The sequence below is a fragment of the Dipodomys spectabilis genome, unplaced genomic scaffold (genome assembly GCF_019054845.1).
Source record: "Dipodomys spectabilis isolate Male_0828 unplaced genomic scaffold, ASM1905484v1 ptg000342l, whole genome shotgun sequence".
NCBI classification, from domain to species: Eukaryota; Metazoa; Chordata; class Mammalia; order Rodentia; family Heteromyidae; genus Dipodomys; species Dipodomys spectabilis.
This window is the reverse complement of record NW_024871019.1, coordinates 499,783-515,764: the sequence shown is the minus strand read 5'-3', so window position 1 is coordinate 515,764 and position 15,982 is coordinate 499,783. Positions and strand designations below refer to the sequence as shown.

At 43.5% G+C, this 15,982-nt stretch overlaps 1 protein-coding gene across 1 annotated transcript in view; it reads right to left on the bottom strand.

Annotated features, from left to right (window-relative positions):
- Tfdp2 (transcription factor Dp-2) overlaps positions 1-5,751 on the bottom strand; it is a 48,371-nt gene extending 42,620 nt beyond the window's left edge. The window contains exon 1 of the mRNA XM_042665720.1: positions 5,685-5,751. The gene's annotated coding sequence lies outside the window, so the exon portion shown is untranslated. The remainder of the gene's footprint in view (positions 1-5,684) is intronic.
- Positions 5,752-15,982: the final 10,231 nt, after the last annotated feature.

Genomic DNA, 15,982 nt, shown 5'->3' with positions numbered 1-15,982 from the left:
CTAGTTAAGGAAACTCCTTATCTTAGATCAGTTCTGTTTCTTGGCTAGATTTCATGTGTGCTAAGAATTGATATCACTCTGCCAAGGAAAAAAATAATTTGTTCCTGGCGGGTTGTTTGGCCTCTCATTCAGGGAAGAATTTTGGAGCCTAATGGTAACGTGCATCTGGATGATGATGAATTGGGGTCTATTCAGAATCTGGAAGAGGATCTTGGGGTGCTGAGAATTCCATACATCCTTTTAGTCCATGGATAAGCTTTAAGTTAAAGTGACTGCATTCCGAACTGGCTACTGGGAACAGAAAAATGTCAGAGGAAGACATTTCTGTTTCCAAAAATACAGGGTAAGTTGAGATCCATGCATAACTACACAACTAATTATGGCTGGAGGAAGAGGATAGAAGCTTTCTCTTTTGAATATAAAAAGGGTTCCTTGTCTTTATAAAAAAGTTTCCCACTGGGCACCGGTGGCTCATGCCTGTCATCCTAGCCACTCAGGAGGCTGAGATCTGAGGATAATAGTTCAAAGCCAGCCTGGGCAGGAAAGTCTGTGAGAATCTTATCTCCAATGAACCACCAGAAAACCAGAAGTGGTGCTGTGGCTCAGTGGTAGAATGCATGCCTTGAGCTGAAGAGCTCAAGGACAGTGCCCAGGGCCAGAGTTCAAGCCCACAACCAACAACAACAAAAAACTTTTCCTTCTGGGTGCTAGTGGCTCCTGGCTGTAATCCTAGCTACTTAAGAGGCTGAGATCTGAGGATCTGACTTTGAAGCCAGCCTGGGCAGAAAAAGCCCGGTGAGATACTTATCTCCAATGAACCACACAAAACTGGAAGTAATGCTGTGGCTTAGAGTGGTACAGTGCTAGACTTGAACAAAAGAGCTCAGGGACAGCGGCCATGCCCTGAGTTCAAGCCATACAACCAGGAAAAAAAAAAATTCCATACAAATGAGCTAAGCTCAGAGTTTATGCCACTCTGACATATTTTTCCCTAAACCAGTTCAATAGTAATTAAGCTCCATTTTGTGTCTGCTAGAATCCATTGAGATCTATGAGCCACACGTACTGATGACAAATACCTTTGAGGAGAGGAACAAATTTCATGGATACTAAAAACATGGCCTTAAAGGGTTTCATCTCCAGGAGTCAAACCCGCCATTCTAAGTGGAGCCTTATCTAACCTGTGCTTCCTAGCACAGTGTCTCTGGCTTAAGCTCTGTGTTCTGCTCTCTAACACACATGGTTAAGATTTTCTAGTGAACACATCCACTGTTTTAACAACTGTTTTATAAAGATCTGGATCAAATAGGAAAGAAAGTTTCAAAATCTTGCAAGCAAAATAATCATCCATTTCTTGAATATTAGCAGCTTTTCTTTATTTTTGGGGGGCCAATACTGAAGTTTGAACTATACTTAGGGTCCTTGTACTTGCTCAGCTGACACTCTACCCCTTGAACCATACCTCCAGCCTGGCTTTTTAGTGTTTAGAGTTAAGAGTCTCATGGACTTTTTTGTCCAGACTGGCTTCAGACTGAGTTTTTAGATTTCGACTTCCTGAGTAGCTAGTCATGAGTCACCAACACTGAGCTACATGTCTTTTTTGAGTATTACACCATAAAATTTTATGACCCAGAGAATAAGAGTTCTCAAACTATTTAAAAACATCAGATACTGCTTAGTTTCACTGTTAATAATCTCTGCCTCCTGGGTTTTTTCTTCATATTTGCAATTATTCCCTTTTTAAAAAATCATTTTCCTTAGTTCTCCAATGTAATTGATGGCAAGATTTCTCATCTGAATGGTTATTTAATTGTAAAGATAACAAACTTTGCCTTTTATTTTAATGGGTATTTGAATAATTATTCAATAGTAAGTATCACCAAAAACAATCACTAAAATTCCTTTCTGAGTGTTTTCACAATTAATTTCACCTTTCTGCTTCCAGACTTGTCTTTATGGGATTATCTGGACAGAAAGCTTTACAGCAACTTCCTTTTGTCCTTCTCAGACAATTCCTTTATAAATGGAAGATACAAAATTGGAAGTCAGGAGACAAGCTGACCACAGAATTATGTCGGGGCTTCATCTGCTCAACAGAGTCATCCTGAGCCCCATGAGTCACGCACTGTTCAATGTCCAAGCCCTCCTTCATCTCAGAGCCTGCCATTACTGTCTCACCTTAACGATAGGAGGAGGGGTGCGCTCTCTCCCCCTCCTTCTTTCCCATTAAATCAGTAAAAATATGTCTATGTATGTAGACAGTCTCTGGGTTGTTTTCTGCCTTTTCTCTTATTCTAAACATGTAGACAACATGCAGAATGGAATAGCTTCTAAGGAAACAGGACCCCACATCAGGAAGAATCTTATAAATTGGACTTAGGAATTTATCTTGAGGGCAGTAAGGAACTATTGTAAGTTTTGTGCACGGGTGTGTGTGTGTGTGTGAACATGGAAAGACTTGTTTGAGGACATGTGCCTTGTTCAGTGGAGGAAACAGAACAAAGTCAGTCTGGGGTGAGGACACGGCTGTGGTAAGCCAAGGAATAGGCTGTGGTGGTGTGGCCCAGGACAGCAGCAGTGGAGACGGATCAGCAGGTGGGGAGAACTGAGACTTAGGGAAAGGAAACAAGACTTTCTAATCATCTGACTGCGACCAGAGGGAAAAGGGAAGGAACTGAAGGTGTTAACTGGTTTGAGCAAAGCATAGATGGTATTAAATAAAACAAGGAGATGGGGTGAGCAGACTTTCAGAGGATGAAACAATTGCTCAAATGAAGATAACACAAAGAATTGGGCCAGAGTTATAGATGGAATCATTCATTCCTTTAAAATGGGTAACCAAAGCATGGGGCTGGATGAACTCACCCAGGGGAATGTACTAGGGAAAAGCAAAGCTAAAGCAGAACCCGAGGGCACTGATTCTTGGTAGGAGGAGGAAGATAAGGAAGAGTCAGATGAAGGCAATGAACGAGGAGAGAAGTGGGAACACCTCCCACTAATCCTCAAATGCTCCAGGAGCAACTACTATACATCCTTACCTGTGTGGAAATCTTGGCTTACACCAACTTGCTCAAGCTCACATTTGACTGGTTGCCTGTAAGTCATGCCTGTAAGCCTAGCTTGATCCAACAAGGATCAAGGTTCAAAGCCCGCCTGAATAGACAAATCTGAGAGACCCTTACCTCTAGTTAACAGCAAAAAGCCTCAGGCGGAGGTGTGCCTCAACTGGCAGAGCATCAGCCTTGAGAAAAACAGCTAAGCTAAGCTCTTGTTCTCGAGTACTACCTTGTTCTCTCTTCTGTGAAAGACTCTGGTGCGGAGTGGGCACAAGGCACTGAGATTCGCACTCCTGGTGATATTCTGGCACCTCTAAGAGGAACCCAGACTCAGAACTTGGCAGATCTGAGGACTGGACAGGACATACACAGGACGAGCACTGTGCGGGGTGCCAAGGCGAGGGCATGCTCAGAGCTAAGGCTAGTTCTGAGCACAGCGGTGAAGCTACCTGGAAAGAGACCAACTTGAAGGCGCTCGCCACAGCCATAGCTGAGCCAATCCAAGCAACGAAGCAAAACAAAAAAGTATAGTACTGGCTTATGATCTTAATACTACTCACAATGCATGCAAATACAAATAAGTGGCTGAATAAATAATAAAGGAGAAGAGATCCATGTTGGGTGCAGACTGAGTTCTCGTTATGTGTGAAGTTTGTTTCCGCAGTGAGTCCCCGGAGATGCCAGTTGGGCAGGGTGGGCTCCGTAGGCTGAGGCAGGGAAACGAGGGGCAGAAAAGAGAAGTCTCCAGTGCAGAAACCTGACAATTGCGATTCCTGCCAGGGGATCAAAGTTCACATTAACAGTACTGCGTCATAGTGATCACGCGTGACCGACAGGCCGTGGGCCGTGGTGAAAACAGCACGTTATCTCTGTGCTCTTTTTTCTTTGTCAAAGCACCGTTAGATCCTAGGAAAAAAACACCAGGTAATTCTTGACTGAGTCCTGAGCCGTGTGTGCCTGCGCAGACGCTAAGCAGCCCAAGTACATCTAAATCATCTCAAAAACCAAATAAAGATCGGGTGGCTACCAGCATGAGGAAGACAGGGTTTACAGTCTGAATCCAATGCAGTGACGTGCTCCCTAAATCCAAGACAATGGCACTGGTTAACACCTTTCAGCAGAATATAAACAAATCCAGTCTCTGCAACATGCTGACAGGATATACCCAAAACTACCTGACAACCTAAGAAACGGGGACATGACTCATTCTCTAGAGAAAACACAATCATTGACTTTAACCTTGAGATGATACAGATAGTAGAAACAGCAGTTATAACTTGCTTAGGATGGACCATTTACAATAGCCTCCAGAGAAGTAAAAAGAAAGAAATTCTCAGGTGAGCAACAAACTAGAGAATGAAATACAAATTTGAGAACTGAAGACAGCAGAATGCGACTGGAAAAACCAAGTTAGCTCAAGTATTGTCCAATGTGAAAAACACCAGGAAAGGTTAGAGTGGGGAATGGGCTGAGACTCAGGACTGACAGGAAAGAATCAAAAGATCTAGGACTGGGAAGGTGGCTCAGTGGTAGAGTGCTTGCCTTGCATGCCTGAGGCCCTGGGTTCAATTCCTCAGCACCACATTAGCAGAAAAAGCCATAAGTGGCTCTGTGGCTCAAGTGGTAGAGGGCTAGCCTTGAGCTGAAGAGCTCAGGGACAGTGCCCAGACCCAGAGTTCAGGCCCCACTATGGACAAAAATAAGAGACTCACGGACTTTCCTGCCCAGGCTGGCTTTGAACCATGATCCTCAGACCTCAACTTCCTGAGTAGCTGGATTACAGTCATGAGCCACCAATGCCTAGCTTAATGTAGCTACTTTTTATGGGAAGCAATAAAAAGGAGAACCATGATCCAAGTTAGCTAGGACATAAAATAAAGCAAAAATAAAATATTGCAAAAACAACAACAACAACAAAAAAAAAACATAAAAAGGGCCAGTGGCCAAGGCTCAAGCTACAGTGTCTCCCTAGCAAATGTGAGGCTTTGAGTTCAAACCCCAGTACTACAAAAACAACTGTCCAAAAAGAAAAAAAGTAACACCTTAGCTAGGTGTGATGGTGACCCTTCTAATCCCAGCACTTGGAGGCAGAGGCAGAACTACTGGCAGTTCAAGGCTAGTCTGGGTTACTGTCAACTGTGTGTCTCCAACCCCCACCTCCCCCAAAAAGTAAAAAATAAAAATTTAGCTGACTAAGGATATTATGTAAATATATATGCATTATATAATAAAATCAATTTTTTTCTGGATTATTTTGAAACCAACACTAGACACTGTATATACTCAAAAAACGGTTGAAAGACATAGAGTACAAGGTTTTCCTGGTTCCTGTGTAAGTTTTTACAAGAGTGGGTGGGATTTCTAATATAAGTATCACCCAGTAAGCCATGTTGGCTATAGGAATTTATCTAAATATTAGAGAACATATAGAAAAACACACACACACACACACACACATATATATATATACACACATACACACACACATCAATGATCTTTGAGAGATCTCTACAGACAAGACAGGCAACTGACTTGATACAACACACTGATTATACATCATAATTGTAAAATAACTTTACAAAGGCAATAAAGTTAATTTTGAGAAAATTTTTATCCAATAACCCTTACCTTTCGTTAGACAGAGATTCTGGTCTGCAAATCCTCTCAGTTCTGCATTTGTGGAAGTCAAATCATCCTGATAAAATAGTGTACAAAATTCAAAACAGGATCATGAACATTATCAATAATAAGCTATTTTATATCTTTCACTAGAGATCGGTACAAAATATAATACATACCTACCAGAAAATTATTCATTTTATCAACCTATCATTTTATGACTCCTTTTTTTGCTAATCTTGGGGCTTGAACTCTGAGTCTGGGCAAGCTGTCCCTGAGCTGCTTTTTTGCTCAAGGCTAGCTCTTCACCAACTTCAGGCTTTTTTTGTGATTAACTGGGAGATAGTCTCATGGACTTTCCTGCCCAGGCTGGCTTAGAATTTTGATCCTCAGATCTCAGCCTCCTAAGTAAACTAGGATTACAGGCATTAGGCACAAGACCCCAGCTATCAATCTTTTTATTAAAAAGAAAATGTTGGGCTGGGAAGGTGGCTCAGTGGTAGAGCGCTTGTCTTACATACTCGACGCCCTGGGTTCGATTCCTCAGCACCACAAAAGAAAAAAGAAAAAAGCCGGAAGTGGCGCTGTGGCTCAAGTGGTAGAGCGCTGCCTTGAGCTGAAGAGCTGAGGGACAGTGCCCAGGCCCAGAGTTCAGGCCCCACGACCGGACCCCAAAAAAAAAAAAAAATGTTGCTATTCTTGCCTGAAATGGAAAAGGTATGATTTTTCCAGATTAAGATAAAATTAATGAAATTATACTCACGAGCAGAACCAAGCTCTGCCACTTTTGCTGATAGTTGTAATGTAACAGTGTTAGAGCTGCCAATCTGCACAATCTGCGGTGGCCCAGCTATGGGCTAACATTACGAGCCCACAAAAAATAAAACATAAGATTTCTTCTTTAGCCAGGCACTGGTGGCTCAGGCCTGTAATCCTACTCAGGAGATATGAGGATTGTTGTTCAAAGCCAGCCCAGGCAAAAAAGTCCATGTGAAACTCTTAGCTCCAATTAACCACTCAAAAACCAGGAATGGACCTGTGACTCAAAGTGGTAGATCACTAACCTTGAACAAAAGAGCTTAGGGACAATGTCCAGGCTCTGAGCTCAAGCCTCAAAACTGACAACAACAACAACAAACAGAACAAAAAAAAAAAAGAAAGAAAGAAAAAAGAAAATTCCATGTTTGTTTAAAGACAAATGTTTTTGTCTTTAATTTTTAATATCATTAATAACTACTTCCACATGCTGTTCAACACTGGGATGTGGAAGGATTTGTTTGCACTGTTAGGGGCACACTGTGGAAATAAGAGGCCTAGCCTTAGGACTACTCTCTGGGTCCTCATGGGGCTCATGGGGCCTACAGGTGTTCAGCAAGGCCAAGCTGTGTGGCGTCCTCATCTATGAGTTGGAGGTGACACTAGGGATTTCCCCTACACAGACTGCTGTAGCTACCTGTGTCAGGTGTACAGCACAGGTCTTAGTGGCCACTGCCCTACCCACATTGACATTCATCTCTAGCTAGTCCTATACACCAGGGACTCCCTAGAGCAAGTGTGTTTGTAAGTTCCATTTCCCATCATTCATTTCATTGGGTGCAATGTCCACTGAGCCACTTGGCATCATAGTTCAACAGGAGATCATCATCAAAGTTTTGTTTTTTTTTTAAATTTGTTTTAGAGCTTAGAAGAAATCTCAAGTTTTGAAAATCTGGCAGGATACAAGCTAAGATACAGGGCTCTATTAACAGTTCTGCACCATGATGACCTATACTCTTGAAACATTGGGTGTTTATAGTATCACACACAGCTACTAATGTCCTAAGTTCATAGCGAGATGCCTCAACTACTCTTTCAAGGTACTACCACTATGAAAGTTGTTGTTTTTTTTCCAGTTGTGGGGCTGGGCGCTGTACCTGAGCTCTTTTGCTCTGGGCTAGCTAGCTCTACCACTTGAGACAGCACCACTTTGGAGATAAGAGTCTCACAGGGACCTTTTCTTCCTGGGCTGGCTTTGAACCACAATCCTCAGATCTCAACCTCCTGAGTAGCTAGGATTATAGGCATGAGCCACCTGTGCCCGACGTAAAAGGTTTTTTAAATAGTTTACTGAATTATATCATTGACCTGTAACTATAGACATATGCCATATATCATACATATACGTGTACACAACATTTTGTGATTTTTTTTGCTGTTGTTTGAGACAAAGTTTTACCATATGGCCCATGCCACCCTGAAATGTAGCCCATGCTAACCTGCTGTGCTGTCCAAGCTGCCACAAACTCCCCACTGTCCTGCTTCAATCTCCCAAAGGCTAGGATTACAGGTGGGTACAACCATAGCTTGCTTAACCTGATATTTTGATACATGTCTACATTATGAAACTATTACCATGAGCTAGCTGAAAAACACTGTGCATGTGTTTGTTAAGAAAATGCAATTTAAGATATATCCTTGGGCTGTAGTGTAGAGAACTTAGCTAGACTTAACAAGCCCATGGGTTCAATTCTCAGCACTGTCCAAAAAAAAAAAAGTCCTCATTGCAAATTACTGTATACAACTTTTTTTTTTTTTTTTGGTCGTGGGGCTTGAACTCTGAGCTTGGGCACCGTCCCTCAGCTCTTCAGCTCAAGGTGAGTGCTCTACCATTTGAGCCACAGCGTCACTTCCAGTTTTCTGGTGGTTTATTGGAGATAAGAGTCTCATGGACTTTCCTGCCCAGGCTGGCTTTGAACAGTGATCCTCAGATCTCAGCCTCCTGAGTAGCTAGGATTACAGGTATGAGTCACCAGCGCCCAGCTGTATACAACATTTTTTTTTTTAATTTTTTTTTTTTTTTGGGTCCGGTCGTGAGGCCTGAACTCTGGGCCTGGGCACTGTCCCTCAGCTCTTCAGCTCAAGGCTAGCGCTCTACCACTTGAGCCACAGCGCCACTTCCAGATTTTTTCTTTTTGCTTATGTGGTGCTGAGGAATCGAACCCAGGGCCTCATGCATGCAAGGCAAGTGCTTTACCACAGAGCCACCTTCCCAGCCCTACCACATTTTTTTGGGGGGGGGTCTGGTTGTAGGGCCTGAACTCTGGACCTGGGCGCAGTCCCTCAGCTCTTCAGCTCAAGGCTAGCATTCTACCACTTGAGCTACAGCGCCACTTCTGGCTTTTTTCTTTTTGCTTATGTGGTGCTGAGGAATCAAACCCAGGGCCTCATGCATGCGAGGCAAGCACTCTACCACTGAGCCACCTTCCCAGCCCTAAACTGATACTCTTGAAGTATGACATGTATTATGATGGTCAAATTACTATACTAAACTTGAGTTTCTTGCAGTTGCTTTGCCTTTAATGTTCAAAGTAGAACACAGACAAATAAGTGTTTGGCCTCTGTCGTCTTTTTCTAGCAGACAGTGGAGAGCATGCTGGTAGTGACAGTGCACTTTTTATTATGAGTACAATACATCATGATCAGCGTCTCCCCTTCCGTCCTCTCCCCTATCTTTCCCAGCCCTGCCCATACCTTAGTTCCATTTTTAACGTATGGACATTGACTATGACCATTTGCCCACTCTCCTCCATTCATCAGTAAGCTCTTGAACAGATGTTCAACAAATTAAATACTTTGTGTATGTGTATCAGTAAGGGTCCAAGGCCTCATGCTCTCATTTGGGTTTTGTGCTCAAGGCTGGTGACTCGTGGACTTTTCTGTCCATATTGGCCTCAATCTGCAATCCTTAATTCTCCTGAGTAGCTAGGATTACAGGTGTGGGCCACCATTGCCTAGCTCAGCAAGTTAAATATGTAACCAAATTTTTTAGCATATATGAAGAGCGGTGATGTAGTTATTTATTGCAATTGTTTAGGGGAAAATAAGCTCTACTAATAACAGTTCACTTGTGACACTAAATATCTGTACTATTAATTTTAAAGCTATTTTCTATGAATTTATAGTGTCAGCAATTTACTATAGGACATCATTTGTGTAATTACTATTGTATCAGGATGATTTGTCTTGTTATGAATATATAGCATGGAGGTACCAGTTAAAAATGTTGTATACAGTTAAAAATGTTGTATAAGTAGAAAAAGCTGGAAGTAGCACTGTGGCTCAAGTGGTAGAGTGCTAGCCTTGAGCTGAAAAGCTGAGGGACAGCGCCCAGGCCCAGAGTTCAGACCCCACGACAGACAAAAAAAAAAAAAAAGAGTATCAGTTTATATCTTATTATTCTTTGACATAAAAGTGCGTGCGCACACACACACACACACTCTCTCTCTCTCTCTCTCTCTCTCTCTCTCTCTCTCCCCCCTCCACTCCTCAAATGAAACCACATGTTCCTCTGTTGGTTCACAGCACAGAACTTAGTTACTGGTTACTGTCAAGCTCCAACACCTGCACTCCGCATCCAACGACTGCAGAACAAAGCATTAAACGGACTTGTAAATGCTTCAGCAGCTGCGCACCTGACCTCAACAATCAACAAACTGTACAGTGGGCAATGTCAGTACGTTGCTGGGGGGTCTCATCCATGGAGGTGTGTGAAGGTTGTATGAATACTGTAAAATCTTAGAATACACGCTTTCACACGTGTCACAAACAAAAGTACATTATTAAAAACAGAAGATCCTTCACAATAATATATATATATATATATATATATATATAGAAGATCTTTTCTTTTTTGGTGCCAGTCATGGAATTTGAGTCTTTTTGCTTAAGACTAGCATTCTACGCACTTGAGCCACAGCTCTACTTCCAGCTTTTTTTGAGCTGGGTTCAGTGGTTCATGCCTGTAATCCTATTTAGGAGGCTGAGATCTGAGGATCATGGTTCAAAGCCAGTCTGGGTGGCAAAGTCTGTGAAACTCTGATCTCCAATTAGCCACCAGAAAACCAAAAGTACCCTTGTGGCTCAAAGTGCATTAGTCTTTTTTTTTTTTTTTTTTTGGGTCCGGTCATGGGGCCTGAACTCTGGGCCTGGGCACTGTCCTTCAGCTCTTCAGCTCCAGGCTAGCGCTCTACCACTTGAGCCACAGTGCCACTTCTGGCTTTTTGCTTTTTTCCTATGTGGTGCTGAGGAATCGAACCCAGGGCATCAGTCATGCTCTACCACTGAGCCACCTTCCCAGCCCCTCAAAGTGCATTAGTCTTGAGCTAAAAAGCTCAGAGACAATGTGCAGGCCCTAAATTCAAGCAACAGTCTTTCAGACTTTCCTGCCAGGCTGGTTTTGAACCACAATCCTCAAACCTCAGCTTCCTGTGTAGCTAGGATTACAGTGAGCTACCAGTACCTATTAAAAATAAAAAAATCTTAGTAGGAAGATTATTCTTTCCCTACTCTATTTTAAAAGGATATGAAGAAGACTAAAATGTGAAGCTCTTTTACCCTAATCAAATATTGTGAAGTTTTCTGATCAATATTTCACTAATTAATTTACATAAGCTTTTTGTGTATGTTTAAGATATAACAAAACGCCTGGCGCTGGTGGCTCACGCCTGTAATCCTAGCTACTCAGGAGGCTGAGATCTGAAGATCTCGGTTCAAAGCCAGCCCGGGCAGGAGAGACCATGAGACTCCTATCTCCAATAAACCACCAGAAAACCGGAAATGGCGCTGTAGCTCAAGTGGTAGAGCACTCACCTTGAGCTGAAGAGCTGAGAGACAGTGCCCAGGCCCAGAGTTCAAGCCCCATGACCGACAAAAAAACAACAACAACAAGATATAACAAAACTTCACAATATGTATGGAGAGTGGAATAGTACCCAGGCATTTCAGTGCTGTGTTGTATACTGCATCTGATGAATTAAAAAATACCTAAGTCTTGGGGCTGGGAAGGTGGCTCAGTGGTAGAGCGCTTGCCTTGCATGCATGAGGCCCTGGGTTCGATTCCTCAGCACCACATAAGCGAAAAGAAAAAAGCTGGAAGTGGTGCTGTGGCTCAAGTGGTAGAGCGCTAGCCTTGAGCTAAAGAGCTGAGGGACAATGCCCAGGCCCAAAGTTCAGACCCCACGACCGGACCCAAAATAAAAAAATAAAAAATACCTAAGTCTAATGAATTTTATTATTATTTATTTTTAGAGCTTGAACTCAAGGCTTTATACTTTCACTCTGCTTTGTCCTTTTTTTTTTTTTTTTTTAGTTGGTTGTGGGGCTTGAACTCTGGGCCTGGGTGCTATCTCTCAGCTCTTCAGCTCAAGGCTAGCACTCTACCCATTGAGTCACAGCACCACTTCCAGTTTTCTAGTGGTTTATTGGAGATAAGAGTCTCACGGGGGCTGGGAAGGTGGCTCAGTGGTAGAGCACTTGCTTTGCATGCCTGAGGCCCTGGGTTCGATTCCTCAGGATCACATAAGCGAAAAGAAAAAAGCCGGAAGTGGTGCTGTGGCTCAAGTGGTAGAGTGCTAGCTTTCAGCTAAAGAGCTGAAGGATAGCGCCCAGGCCCCACAACTGGACCCCCCCCCCCCCAAAAAAAAAAGTCTCACGGCCTTTCCCTGCCCAGGCTGGCTTTGAACAGTGATCCTCAGATCTCAGTCTCCTGAGTAGCTAGGATTACAGGCATGAGCCACTGGAACTTCTTTGTTCAAGACTAGGGCACTACCACTTTGAACCATAGCCCCGCTTCTAGTTTTCTGGGGGATAACTGGAGATAAAAGTCTCATAAACTTTCCTGCCTTGACTGGCTTCAAACTGCAGTCCTCAGATCTTAGCCTCTTGAGTAGCTAGGATTACAGCTTTTATTGCTCATGCCTGGTGCTCTATCGCTTGAACCACACCTCCACTTCTGGCTTTTTGCTGTTCACTGAACAGAATAATCTCTTAGATTAAGCACCAGAATGACTTTAGACCTAGATCTTCAGATCACAACCTCCAGAGTACCTAAGATTACAGGTGTGAGACACCAGCGCCCAATTCTGAAGAAGCAAATCATACTCCCTGATAATGACATTGTAATGTAACAGTACCCTATGTAACCTCAATGATAGAGAAGAGGATGAGGTGGGATGGTCTGCACTCAACGGTAAGATCATCACTGAACAGTCACTGAGCACTGGGTACACAAACCCTCACTGGAGATGCACTTGCAGCTTCTGAAGAACCCTCACTGGTGCTGTGGCATCTCACAGTTTACCTGACGGCCGAACGGGAAGGGCTCTTGGTGACAGGTGATGGATAGGCAGCAGGTATAGTGTGGACAAGCTGGTCCCCAAGTGTCAGCATACTCTACAGAAAACAGTACAATCTCACACTTACGAATAGTTTATTTCTGGAATTTTCCACCAATATTTTTAGATGGCAGTTGACCTTGGGTAACTGAAACTGGAGGAAAACAAAACCACAGTGGGGGTGAGGACTACAATATAATTAATAAGGGGTCATTGGCTAACACTATCCATTATTCTTCGGATGTGTAAGGCTAACGCCTAGAAATAGCTGACTCCCCACACTGTGGCGGCTGCCCGCAGTCATCTTGCACAGCATGGCACATGCCAGTCACACCCAACGACACCACCAGACCCTCCAAGGCCTGGATGACATGGGGGGGTGTGGAGGTGGGCTAGTCATCTGCTAAGCTGATCTGGACAGGAAGCAGAGGCGTGCACAGGAGCAGGCAGAGCTGGGACCTTCAGTCCTGATGCATCCCAGTTTCAGGCCCCAGATCATTCTCCAAGCCGACTAAATTCCTTCTCTTGAACTCTCTCAGACATCCCAGCCTCACTGTAATAAATCATCTTCCTAATTACCAAACCTTTCCATATAATAATCTGAGAATGGTAAAGCACGGTAAATTTCTGTTTCCCTGTGTGTTACTCTGATTTTATTTCACAGCGCAATCCTTCACCATAGCCAGATGGATGGATTTGCAGGAAAGCAGATGCAGAAATGACAACCTTCAGCCGAGAGAGGTGACACATGGCTAACTAAAGTCTACATGGAGTTCACAAGCAGCTCAGAGAGGCAGCAAGCTTCTGTACAACATCTGGGCACACAAGCCCTGAGCAAATACACCAAGAAAAATTAAGATGAAGCCAGGTGCCGGTGGCTCATGCCTGTAATCCTAGCGACCTCAGGAGGCTGAGCTTTGAGGACTGCAGTTCAAAGCCAGCCCAGGCAGGAAAGTCTGTGAGACTCTAATCTATAATTAACCACCAGAAAACCAGAAGTGATGCTGTGGCTGAAGTGGTAGAGCACTCACCTTGAGCTGAAGAGTGTAGGGACAGTGCCCAGGCCCAGAGTTCAAGCCCCATGACCAACAAAACAAAACAAAAAACCCCCACAAAAAACATGACTGCCATGAAAAGCAAATGAAGGCTAAGAGACAGCTCAGGAAAACGGAACGCAGAGAAAAGTAGGAAGATCAGGGGAGAATGATCCACAGACAGAAGAATGGGGGTGATGCTTTCATGTTATGTGCCTTGACTTGATTTTACTCAACCAACTGTGGTGGTGTTCTCTAATCCAAAGTCTTCTTTTTCTTAGAAAAAACACCCTGAGAGCTGGGTACCAGTGGCTCATGCCTGTCATCCTGGCTACTCAGGAGGCTGAGATCTGAGGATCATGGTTCAAAGCCAGTCCAGGCAGGAAAGTCCATGAGACTCTCTTATCTCCAGTAAACCACTAGGAAACTGGAAGTGGCGCTGTGGCTCAAGTGGTAGAGAGCTCACCTTGAGCTGAAGAGCACAGGCACAGCACCCAAGCCCCACCACCAACCAAAAAAAAAAAAAATCCTGAGGAAGGGCTGGGAAGGTGGCTCAGTGGTAGAGTGCTTGCCTGGCATGCATGAGGCCCTGGGTTCAATTCCTCAGCAACAACTACGCAGAAAAAGCTGGAAGTGGTGCTGTGGTTCAAGTGGTAGAGCACTGGCCTTGAGCTGAAGAGATGAGGGACAGCGCCCAGGCCCAGAGTTCAAGTTCCACAACTGTCAACAAAAAAACAAAAACAATCCATAACAAACCCGAATCACACTCCTACCTATTCTGGCTTTCTACTGGGGCTGCAGATTGTCAGCTGAGACCAATAGAGTGTCAGCCACGAGCAAGCAAGCTGAACAAGAGCATGAGGCACCCAGTTCAAGCCCCAATACCAGCACACATACCAAAAAAAAAAAAAATCTCCTTAAGTGGTACAGTGCTAGCCTTGAGCAAAAGAAGCTCACGGACAGTGCCCAGGCCCTGAGGTCAAGCCCCAGGACTAGCAATAAACCAAACCAAACCAAAACCTCCATAACATGTATGTAAAAAGTAAAATTATACTATTACTAAGCTCCCCACCAATGAGAAATATTTAGAAAGGAATGACAATTTAAATAATAAAAATATTTAGGTCTAAAAAAACAAAAACAATAGAACTTGTACAGTCTACCTGAACCAGAACTCAAGGGCATATTTATATTTCATGTTACTCATTAAGCCATCAGTTTAAAAGCTTAAAAGAAAGAAATACAGGGAACTCAAAGAAAGAAGATGAAGAGCAAGAGCATACCCCAATGAAACAGGAACACAGCCAGCGACCAGCAAGCTGGTCTGGGTGCCCAGCGAATGCAGGCATGGAACAGCCATGGCGCACAGTGCGGCAGAGGGGAGGAAGCGAGGACCCAGCCCAGTCTCAGGAGCACGGGCTCCTAAGAAGTCTGAGGACTTCTCAGAATTTCAGGAAGACTGAGTGTCTCACTTACGGTAGGCGCCAACTAGACACAACTGGTTAGACAAATTGTGTGAAATTCATACCCCCCCCACAGTGTACACAATAACATGCTGCTAACCACAAATTAATCTGAAACATTCTGAGATTTTAAGACCTACTGAAATACAGTCATGGCAGTCAGGTCCTTTCTATCCAAAGTATCATTTGACCAAGTTAAATGTCTTCCTCCAAAATAAATGCAGAAGTCACACAGTAGAAATGAAAAATATTCCAACATAAATCTTGTTTGTTTTGCTGTTTACTGCTTGTTTGTTTTTATGTTTATTTCTCTAACTGTACATAGTGTTTTTTTCCCAGGCTGGCCTGGAGCCACTGACCCTCCCATTTATGCTTCCCAAGTAGCTAGGATTATAGACGATCATCACAATCTATTGACTGAAATGAGGTCTGGCTAACTTTTTGCCTACACTGGCCTCAAACTGTGAGTTCTTCTTATCTTGTCCTCTGGAGTAGGTGGGATTGTAGGTGTGAGCCATCAATCATGCCTAGCTAAACCCATTTTTAAATCAGGGAAAGAAAAGCTGTTTAAATGTGGTTAAGAACCATCTAAAATAAACAAGAGTGGGCAATCACCTCACTCATTCACTTACTCACTCAGCAAACCCTTTATCACCACT